Genomic DNA, 11,167 nt, shown 5'->3' on the forward strand with positions numbered 1-11,167 from the left:
CCTGGTTAGGATGATTTCACAAGAATGCCTTTGTCGATTTAACTTGGACACCAATATTTATCTCTTGAGTTCAAATTGCATAAGGCTCTTAACGTTCTTCCTCTGATAGAAACTGACCACTACTGCCAACATTGAAGTTCACAACTAATCACTCTAACTATACTTCTCAACCCAGCTTCTTCTGTTCAATGCCATTTTTTGGTCCTCCACAATCAGCTGACAGTGATGCCATATTGTTATTCATTCTTAAGAAATTACAGATGAGGGATTACAACCCCATCATCACGTTGATGCATGGTGGACTTTTTAACATAAATGCACCACAGCCTCAAGCTTGGATTGATTCCAAACTGTAAGTGCTTGAGGCAAGGATGTTGTTTAAAAGGACAGATTTATCAGGTACATGACAATACCTCAACTTTTCAAGCCCCGAAGTCTGTAGCTTTGTGTGCCCCTAAGGATTTTCCTCAGCAATTCCATTGCTGAATTGGGAACTATGTGACATTTTACATAAAATGAAGGTATCCCTAAGAAGGCTGAATATAACATTATCCAACTCAATTTGAAACATTTTTAAAAGACTAATATAGCCCTGTAAATTTAGCGCATTAGGCCATTGAAAGCATGCTATTTTGACATAAGATTGATAAAGAAACATTCCACACTAGAATGTTAGCTCAAACTTGAATAATGGTTATACATTTGTGCAACCTATTTTTATCTTTGTTTTGAATTTAAGAAAGTGCTAAAGAACAAATGTAGCAAAATTGGTGCTGTAAATCCACAATTTGTTGCGACTTCTTAAATGCATGTGCATAGTAGAAATAAAATATGAACAGAGAAACTCAAAAGAACACACAAACCCTCTAGAACATGATAAATATTGTTTTTAACTGAAAAAGGAACATAAACACTAAGCAGTGAGGAAAACAAAGCCAAAGGCTTGCTGAATCCCAGGTTTGGGAGAAGGCAATAGCGGACAAGTTTAGTTCCTGAGGGTTAATGGGTACCAAAAATTTTCATCATATGATTAGTGTCTAATTTAGACTCATTGCCTGAAGACAGAAGCTGAGATCAGTTGCTGCTTATGGCTGTCTGTGACTAGGGTTCCTAGGAATATATGAGCTGAAGAAATGGGGAAATATAAAGAGAGCCTCATAAAGAGAAAATAAATCAAGCCAGGCTCTTCAACTGGCTGGATCCACAAAATCAACAGAGATAAATAAAAATCCCAGACCCAATTCTGAATGCTGTTGCCCATGGAACATGATGCAGACAAACCAGTCAACAGGAGGAGGCAAGCACACAGGGAAGAAAGACACAGAGAAAAATAGAGAGAAACTTTTCCAGTAAAAGTTAGCCTGCAAAGAACCACTTCAAGAAAGATACACACATCAAGCAAAACAGCAAACAAGAATGAATAACAAAAGCATAAATTTACTCCATATAAAGTCAAGTAATAAAATCATTTGATAATCATTTAAAAATAGATATCTCTAAGATACTTTAAGATATTTAGGTGAATTAAGGTATAAAATCTATAAAAATAAAAAAGAAACTATTAAACAAAAAAAGACATAAAATTTGCTTTAAAAAAACTAATGGATATGGAAAAAATCCATTACAAATCTTAGGGGAAGAAATGAAATCTCTAGTAGACTTTTATAATAACAGCTATCAATGAATCATAACACTCAATCTGTTTTTAAACTGGGCTGACTTTGAGACATGCTTTGGCCAATGGAATATGGCAAAAGTGGCATTGAAAGACTTCCTATCTTAGTCCTTAAAAGACTAAGAAATCTCTACTTTCTCTCTTTTTGAATGACTTTTGCATCATGTGAAGAAGTTAATTCTGACCTCCTAAAGATGAGAATCCACACAGAGGAGAAACAGACAGCTGTAGTCAATAGCCAGCACCAATTGAGAGAGGTATAAATAAAGCCACCTTGAAATACCCACCCTACTCATGCTTCAGATGACTAAGACCATATGAATGATCCAATTTAAGAACAGCCAGCATTGCCCAGCTGGACCCAACTCAAAATAAAGAAGGAAATAACTGCTGTTTTAAGCCAGTAAATTTTGGGTGGTTTGCTACACAGCAATCAATAGCTGATATAAAAATTGGTACCTAGTCATGGAGCAATGCCACAAGTAAAACCTAAATATGTGGCATTGGCTTTGGGTGGTGGGTAGAGGCTGGAAGATAGTGAGAAAACTGTTAATGTTGAATAACAAACAGTGAGAAAACTACTGTTTAGGTCTGGAAAGATGGTGATCAGAGTTCTCAAAATTACTGACAAAACTTAAGCCCGCAGTAACTGGGAAAGTAGAAAGTGTACCCAATGAGTTAAGTCTGGCTAAGGAGATTTACAGGCATAATGTTGAAATTTTCCATTGGCTTTTTGAGTCTGTATATGATAAATATGAGATGAATGAGATGAGATAATGAGAGAACTGTTCATCTGGCAAGCAGAATTTGGAGGAAACATAAAGGAATCAAGACATGCTTGATTGGGAAGAAAATCATATTTCTAATCCCTTTAACCGTGGTCACCAGAGAGATACAGACTTTGGGGTGAAAGTATGGCCTTACCATTTCCTTGAATTTGGACAGCTAGCCTTCCAAACTGTCAGCCAATAAATCCCTGTCATTAAGCCAATGACAGGTGGTGTTTGCCATAATAGCACTGGCAAACTAAGTCAGGTATATGAGATGTGAATAATTTGGTCTTTAACTTTCACAGATTTCTCAATCAAGAGTGGCTTCACCTGAAGAGCTGCGTACAAGAAGCCTCATCTTCCACTGAAAGATGAGGTGATGATTAGAGGAAATTACAGGTATGGAGGGAGGGAGTAGGTATATTTTGTATGTAGGAAAAGCATCTGCCATTTGGTCTAGATTGGGGGTACTATGGTAGATTGTTACCATATGCCTCCTCTGCCAAAATCACACTTCTCTGTGACCACTCCTTTTTGAAATAGACTTTTCAGCTTCTCCCACTAATAGGTGGTATGTAATTCTGTACAACCTTGAATGAGGGCCATTCTTGTACTTTCTTTAACCAAAAACATGTGGGGGCAATGATTATAGATTTTAAAGCTAGACCTTAAGAGACCTTGGAGCTTCAGCTTTCAGCTTGTTGGAATGCTTCCCTCATCATATGAAGGGTCCTAACCTAAACTACCAGGGGATTCTATGGCAACCAGGCTTCCACCCTAGACTATTGCTGGAAAAAATTGGGTGCACTGAAGATAATCATAGTAACAACAAAATCCCAAACCAGCTAAACTCATGATTAAATTGACTCATGCCTCCACATTAACAGCCTAGCAAAAGAGGCATGCACATTTCTTTGAAAAAAGGCTATTTATCTCAGTCACTGCTGTTCTACTTTGCATGTCCAGAATTCAGCAAAAAATTACAAGACACACAAAAAAATAAGGAAAAAAACAACCCATAAAGCAAAGCAATCAAAAGAACTAAACCTTAAAAAGACTCCAATGTTGGAGTTATTCAATAGTAAATTTAAACATAATTCTGATTAATATGTTAAAAGTTCTAATTGCAGTTTCCTCTCCTTCAAAATGGGGATGTCAAACAATGCCTGCTTTCATTTCCTGGTCTACTAAGATCAAGTGCCATGAAAATGTGCTGAGTTTAAACAATGGGAATTTATTAGCCTATAGTTTTAAGGCTAGAAAATATACAAATTAAGGCAAAGCTTTCTTCCTGAAGATTGGCTGCTGGTGATCCTCAGCTCCTCTGCCACATAGCAAGGCATATGGCAGCCTCTGCTGAACCCTCCCTTCTCTTCTGGGTTTTGTTGATTTTAGCTTCTTGTTTCTGTGGAGAAGAGAGAAAACTCATGCATATTTTCTCTCTTCTCTCTCTCCCTCATTCTATTTATAAAGGACTCCAGTAATAGGATTAAGAGACATCCTGCTTGAGGTGGGTCACACCCTAACTGAAGTAAGTTCATCAAAAGGCCCTATTTCCAGTGGATTTACAACCGCAGGGATGGATTAGATTTAAGAACATGTTTTCCTTAGGTAAATAAATACTTCAAACTACTATGGATTCATTTGGTTATTGTGCACATTAAATGAAATGCTAGTAAATTGCATACTTAGAAAAATACCTCATACAAAGTAAGCATTTAGTAAATGACAATGGTTGTAGTCATTTATAGTAAATCAAAATAAAATTGGGACTTGCACTGTTATAAGGCTTTAGCGTCTTGACTGTTGTTTGTCCCTCAGTGACCAACCTCTCATATCTGCTTATATAAGATAAACAGCTTCCTACTCTCCTCCTCATATTGAACCTAGATTTGTGCCCCTACGAAAAGCAGTCACACTTCCTAACCCCCACTTTTGATTAACCAACTGCTATAGCTCCGCCCATATAACATTATAAAGATATAGTACCCAGCCCCATTGTAACCTTTTGCTCCATACCTGCTTGGTTGAGCCTACACTCCTGATATATTTCTCCATGTGACTGTGAAATGTGCTGCTCCTCTTTGTTCTAGAACCTGTGAGTACCAATAAAGTTTTCTTTCATGTACCTCTGGTGTCAGTCATATTTATTGTACATATCTACATAAAGATCTTCACAATTCACCATTATTACTTTGGACATTTAATAAAATACTATTGACTGTCTAACTAAATACTAGCTTGACAAACTTTGAATGGTTCTCATGAACAACGCCTCTCAAGAAACCTATTCAACAATGAAATCAATATCGCAAAGGCTCTTGGATCTATTTCAAAAGCTCATAAGTGTATCTATTTCCCTTACCTTGCCCCTACCAGACTGGTTACCACATCCTCCTTGCTTCTTTTACCTCAGTTATGAGTTTTCTATCAGGAAGCATAGATGAAATAGTAGCTGAGTTTCTTTCTCTACTGTGTTAGAAATTTGACTATTAGTAACTCATTCAGCTCTCTTTTCAAGAAGATTATAGAGCTTCTCCTAACAAAAGTCAGTGATCCATTCTAGTCTATATCTGTGTTATCATATAAATTAAAATTCAGTTTTCCATTTATTTTATTTTTGTTTGTTTCTACAACAAAACCAAATAGACTAGGGCCACTGTGGCTCAGCTGGCAGAGTTCTCGCTTGCCATGCCAGAGACCCAAGTTCAATTCCCGGTGGCTGCCCATGCAAAAAAAAAAAAAAACAAATAGACTAGATTAGTACGTGGACATTTTAAATAAGTCTTTTTTTATTGTTTCTTTTTACCCTGCTGTCTTACAATTTCAAGTAAAATCACAAAGCTGTATTCTTGTACCACTCATTTAGAGATACCCAATTACAGTGGTGAACACTGTTACTAAACACTCAAGATTACTATTCCAGAGAATTCAATCTGGATTACAGAATTAATTTTCAGAATTTTTCATAGTATGTAGTTTTGAGTTCATAGCTCTCCTTAATTTTTATCTTGCTTAAATTAATCTCATGATAAATTCCATACCTTGAAATATAATACTCAACTAATAAAATATGTAGGATTCAGGCAACAGAACATATCCATCTGTTCTAATCTTAGATTCTTCTTAATCGTTGTAATCAGAATATATTACAGTGTGAATATCATTGGCCAGCTACTTGTATCAGAAAAGTTATTGAGGATATCTAACATATGGCAACTTCATGGCTGTTTTAGTTCTTTTACAAGTGATTTATCAAAATTAAAGTTAGTGGGCAGTGCAACGGTATCTCAGTTGTGGTATTCTCACCTGTCATGCTGGAGACAATTCCTAAAGCCTGCCCATGCAAAAATAACACAAAAACAAAAAGCATTAACATTAGGGACAAGTACAATGTAAAGGTAAAGCTTTGAAGTATCTTTGCATTCTTCAGCAGTCCTATGTAAAATGTATAGGAAAATTTTACAACAAATTGTACTGTCCCTACAAGGAAACATGATTTATTCACATGTACTCATGAGTCTTTAGCTAGTTTGCACTAATTTCCTCATTGAATTAGTATTACTTTTAAAAGGAATAATTTTGTCATGAAGGTTAGTCACAGAGCTGATTTAAGATAGATAAATGACCTTCACAAGTCAGTGACTCCAGAATTTTCTCTCCTAAACACTCAGTATGCTGCCTATCTTGATTTTTTCTAGATAGTTTATCTCTTTAACTAGTCAGAAGACTTTGAAAAACTTACCTTCTCTGAGACATAGTTTTCTTTTATGAAAAATATGGATAAAAATAGTTTCTACCTAACAGGTTGTTGTGAGTATTAGATGAGTTAGTATTTGAAAGCACTTACAACAAATTGTTGGTTAAAATAATTTCTTTTACCTTAAAATTCAACCCTTAAGTTATTTGTATCACTTAACATTTTGATTGGCAACTTTATTAGTGTGCCAGGGTTTTGATACCAAATGCCTGGTTGGCTTAAAAAGAAAACAAGAATGTATTTTTTCAGGCTTTTGGAGCCTAATAGTCCAAAATCAAGGTGTTGTTAGGCCATGCCTTCTCTGAAGTCTGTAGCTGGTAACTTACCCATAATCCATGACTTAATCTCTCCTTTTATCACATCACCATCTTTCTCCTATCTCCTCTTCCTGACTGTACCCAAATTTCCTCCACGTATAAGGACCCCAGTCATATTGGAGTCCACCCTAATTCAGTTTGGCCTCATCTTAACTAATAACGTCCTCAAAGACTCTATTTACGAATGGGTTCACATCCACAGGACTGGAGTTTAGGACTTGAATGTATCTTTGAGGGAGACGTTCTATAGCAGTAGCATAAAAAATGTTAGTGAAAATTTTGATTAAATTTAAAAATTGTTAGTCTGTGATTGAAATAAGTCAGGGCAGTGACCTGAAATTGCTTAGAGTTTTATGGTTACTTGCCTGACAATTCCAAGTGAATACACAGCTACTCAACTCTTTTGTGGAACAAAAAAAATCATAATTCAATGACATTAATAATGATAGATAATATTGATTGCGCATTTACTATATCATAAGCATTACTCTAAATATTAATGTATTGACTTTAATCATCAGAATAAGCCCATATGGTAGGCACTACTGTTTTTCCCATTTTATAGGTGAGGAAACTGAGGTACAGAAGTAACTTGTGCAAGTTTACACAGCTAATAAGTAGTAGAGCAGCAATACAATAATATATCATGACTTAGCACATCCCAATTTAGTCATCCATCACTTCTGCCCTTACCCTATGTAAACTCCTGTGAGAAATATAAAGAATGTGTAGAAATAGTCATTTCAGGTCTCCTCACTATCTCATACTAACAAGCTATGAATGAACAGTTCTACTAAAAGTGGTCAGTTAAGGAAGGACTGAACTTTAATTCTTCCCTCAACCTAATGAAAAGATTGACATTAACAGTGACACCAATGTTCCCCATGGGTATGAGAATACTGAGGGTGTTGAACACAGGAAAATAGGAAGTAGGTCTGAGATCTTCCAGAAATAAAGAGATCATATGAAAGTGTTAGTCTCATCTAGTCTGGCTAGAATTTTCACAATGATAACTGATTTATCATGCATTTTAGCAAGTAGTTCCCACCCTCCCTGCTACCCAACTATTCCAATTTCTTCCACTTTAAGAGTTGAAAAGGTACATACCCTTAATAGAGCATCTAAAATATAGAAAATTATTTTCTAGATTAATACTTAACCTAAGATTATAAACCATAGTAACTATGAGACTGTAGAACTGAGCTGAATGGACTTGTCCAGCAATCCAGGCTGTATCTGCCCAGCAAGTGTTTGTGGTCCACATGTCCTATAAAGTGGGAAAAGCTGATCATGGAGACATAGTCAGTTTCTCTCCACTTTTGGGAGCCAGGAGTGGGGGATATGGGGGTAATTTTGGTCTCTAGCTATGTGCTGTTTTTCCTGATACACTTCCAGTTACATTAGGAATTGAAAAAAGAAGTCTCTAGTAAGAATTGCAGACGAAACAGTGAGATGGGAAGATGACAGGATAGGCAGACTTCTATACACTGTAGGTGAGCAGACCTTAGGAAGCCTTCCAGGCCAGAAGCATGTTTGGGCTGGAGCCCCATTTGCCTAACCCACTTCACTAAATAAAAAAGCTTTATCGGTTAGTGGAAGGAATAAGTTGAGAGGACAGGGTATAAAAGTAGAAAGCAGTACTTTAAGCTATTGGGATTCCAGGTAACATCCTTTGTATGGACAAATAAGAATCAAGGACCTTGACATTGGCCTTTTCAGTACCACTGACTCATCAAATATTTATTTCCAGCTCTTGACCTTCCCGGCATTGCTGATACACAGCTAAACTAAAAATACAAGTCACTGCGCTAATGGAGCTGATAGTGTAGAAAAGGATAATTGCACAACTAATTACATTTGTGACAAGTAGTAGGAAGAAGTATAAAGCATAATGGAAGACCAAATCTAGCTTAGTCTAACAAAGCAGAAAAAGCTCCTTCAAAAAGGAGACATTTAAACTGAGGCCACAAGGATGGGGAGACTTTAGCTTTACACAGGGATGGTGGGGAGGAGCTGATGTAGAAACTTTCGGCAGAGGAAAAAGAAATGTAACCTAAGTGGCTCACTCACAGGGCTGAATATATGGTTTAAACAGTTAATCTGTCTTTGTCTCACCCAAAACCAGGGAAGGACTGAGGAAGGCAGAGTGATTATAAAGGCTAATATGCACACTTTTTATCCATCCCCAAAGTGCTAAACTTTTTATATTTAATACCTTAATTTAATCCATGCAGCATCCCTACAAGGAAAATATTATCATTCTTTCCATTTTACAGATGAGGAAACTAAAGGGTAAAGATTTCACCCTGCAAATAAATGATGAGGGCAAAAATTTGAACACAATTCTCCCTGATGCACACACACACTCTTTCTACCACATCCCTCTATATTTCTTAAAGGAAATCAGGAACAAAAGAGTATTCAGAGAAAGGAGAATAAATTATTCTGGAACAGAGTAATAAGGGAGGAATAATCTTTTTCAGGATTTATAATCCTATCTACATCCTGAAAACTGCAGCCAAAAGATATATCTACCTGGTCAGTGAAAAAAGTTGCAGAGATTCTTAGAAAATGCACACTTGGGGCATAACTCTGAAGGCCATCAGATCTGATGCAAAATTTGCCTCACAATTCTGAGCTCTAGGAGAGTAAGATATCTGTCAACGCAAAACCCAGTGTATTGCAACAACATGGATGAATATTGAAGACATTGTGTTGAGTGAAATAAGCCAGACAGAAAAAGATAAATATCATTCGATGTTATGGATATGATGTAATTAGGAAAGGCAAAGTCATAAAGTCAGAAATTAGAATACAGTTTACCAGGGGAGAGGATAGGGGTAGGAAATGGGGAGTCAATACTTAATTGGCACAGAGTTTCTGTTTGGGATGGTGGAAAAGTTTTGGTAATGGATGGTGGATAGTAGTGACGGTAGCACAACATTATGAATGCAATTAACACCACTGAATTATACATTTGAACGTGGTTAAAAGGGGAAAATTTTAGGTTTTGCATACATCTCACTAGAATAAAAAATTAAAAATAAAACCATAGGACTGTACAAGACAAGCAGTGAACCTTAATGTGAAATATGGACTATAGTTAATAGTATAATTATAATGATATTCTTTTAACAATTGCAGCAAAGATACCACACTAATCCAAAGTGTTAATAATAGGGACAACTGGGTGTGTGAAGAGGCATTGGATGGGAACTCTTGTCTGCATGATTTTTCTGTAAACCTACAACTTCTCTAATTAAAAAGAAATAATTTATTTCATTTCCAGCAGAAAGCATGGTTTTCCAAGGTAAAACTGAGAGTGGTTCTTTTAAAATACAGATAGTTTCGTATACGAAATATCCAGCTTTTACTTCAGGCCTGATACATCATCGCTTCAATAGCCATATTGTGAAAGACAATTCTCTTAAGGCTATTCTCTCTCTCTCTCTCTCTCTCTCTCTCTCTCTCTCTCTCTCTCTCTCTCTTTCTCTCTCTCTCTCTCACACACACACACACACACACACACTAAGAAATACTGGGGTGAAAAAATTTTGCAACGTCCAAAATAACTCAAGCATGACATGAAAATATACCACAAAAGCTTCAAAATTCACTCAAAATTTCTTCAGAACACCACACTGTCAGAAGAGTTTACTTCTCTCATATCACCCAAGGAGACAGAACTGATCATTCTCAGGATGCACTATTCAATAAAAAGAAGTCCACAAATCCATTTATCTTGTGAAGAGTTATAACTTTGTGTTTTAAATCTCATTTCAGTCATGCAAGAATAAGGCACTTTCTCTCAGTAAGTCAAAAGAAAGTAAAAACAAATCAATACATGTTTTTCAAACCAAAAATGTGTGTCTTCATTACTGAGAGAAGTCAGAAAAGAAATTCTCTTAACAGCAAAAGTGACATGAAATTGTGATGCCTCTCTTTTTTTATTAGTAATTGTTTTTTCTTATCTACCATATAACATGTTTCAAATGTTTCCTTTTACCTAGGCTTCATAATAATGTCTTTGCAACTGAGTTCCAAACTCTTTGGAAGCTACTGATGATAATCGATTTTCTAAATTTTCTTAAAAATAAAAGTTTCTCTTAATTGCCACGTACAGCCTTTTTAATGATTAAGGGCTCTTCAATAAGTAATGTCTATAAATAAAATCAGATTTCTAAATCCCCAGAGAGTAAGGGAATGGAAGTCTATGATTTTTTGTTTTACTTTTTTACCTGCCACAACTAAAAATCAGTATAGTGTTGAAGAAACTACAAATTTTTTGGAGAGTATAGACAGACAAAACACTGAGAAATAGTAAAAAGAACAGGAAAAACAAGGTCAGATAAATCTGTCTGTTCCAGATGCTGGAAAGACCAATAATTGTAGTTAAAACTGAAGAGTGTTCTAAAGTTGAGAGAGAAGGAAGTACAAAATCTAGTCCAATCCTCTCATTAGACAAATGCAGAAACAGAAGGAATGGAAGGCCATAGTCGTGCAAATAGTCAGATCAACGTAAAACATCCAGTACTTTACTCTTCTCAAAGCCTTTTGGGCACTATCCTTCGGGTAACATAATCCCAAATTTATAGATAGCAAAACTAAAATAAGGATGCTAAATGACCTCACCCATATCTCGCAA

This window comes from Tamandua tetradactyla, chromosome 5, assembly GCF_023851605.1.
Source record: "Tamandua tetradactyla isolate mTamTet1 chromosome 5, mTamTet1.pri, whole genome shotgun sequence".
Lineage (NCBI taxonomy): Eukaryota > Metazoa > Chordata > Mammalia > Pilosa > Myrmecophagidae > Tamandua > Tamandua tetradactyla.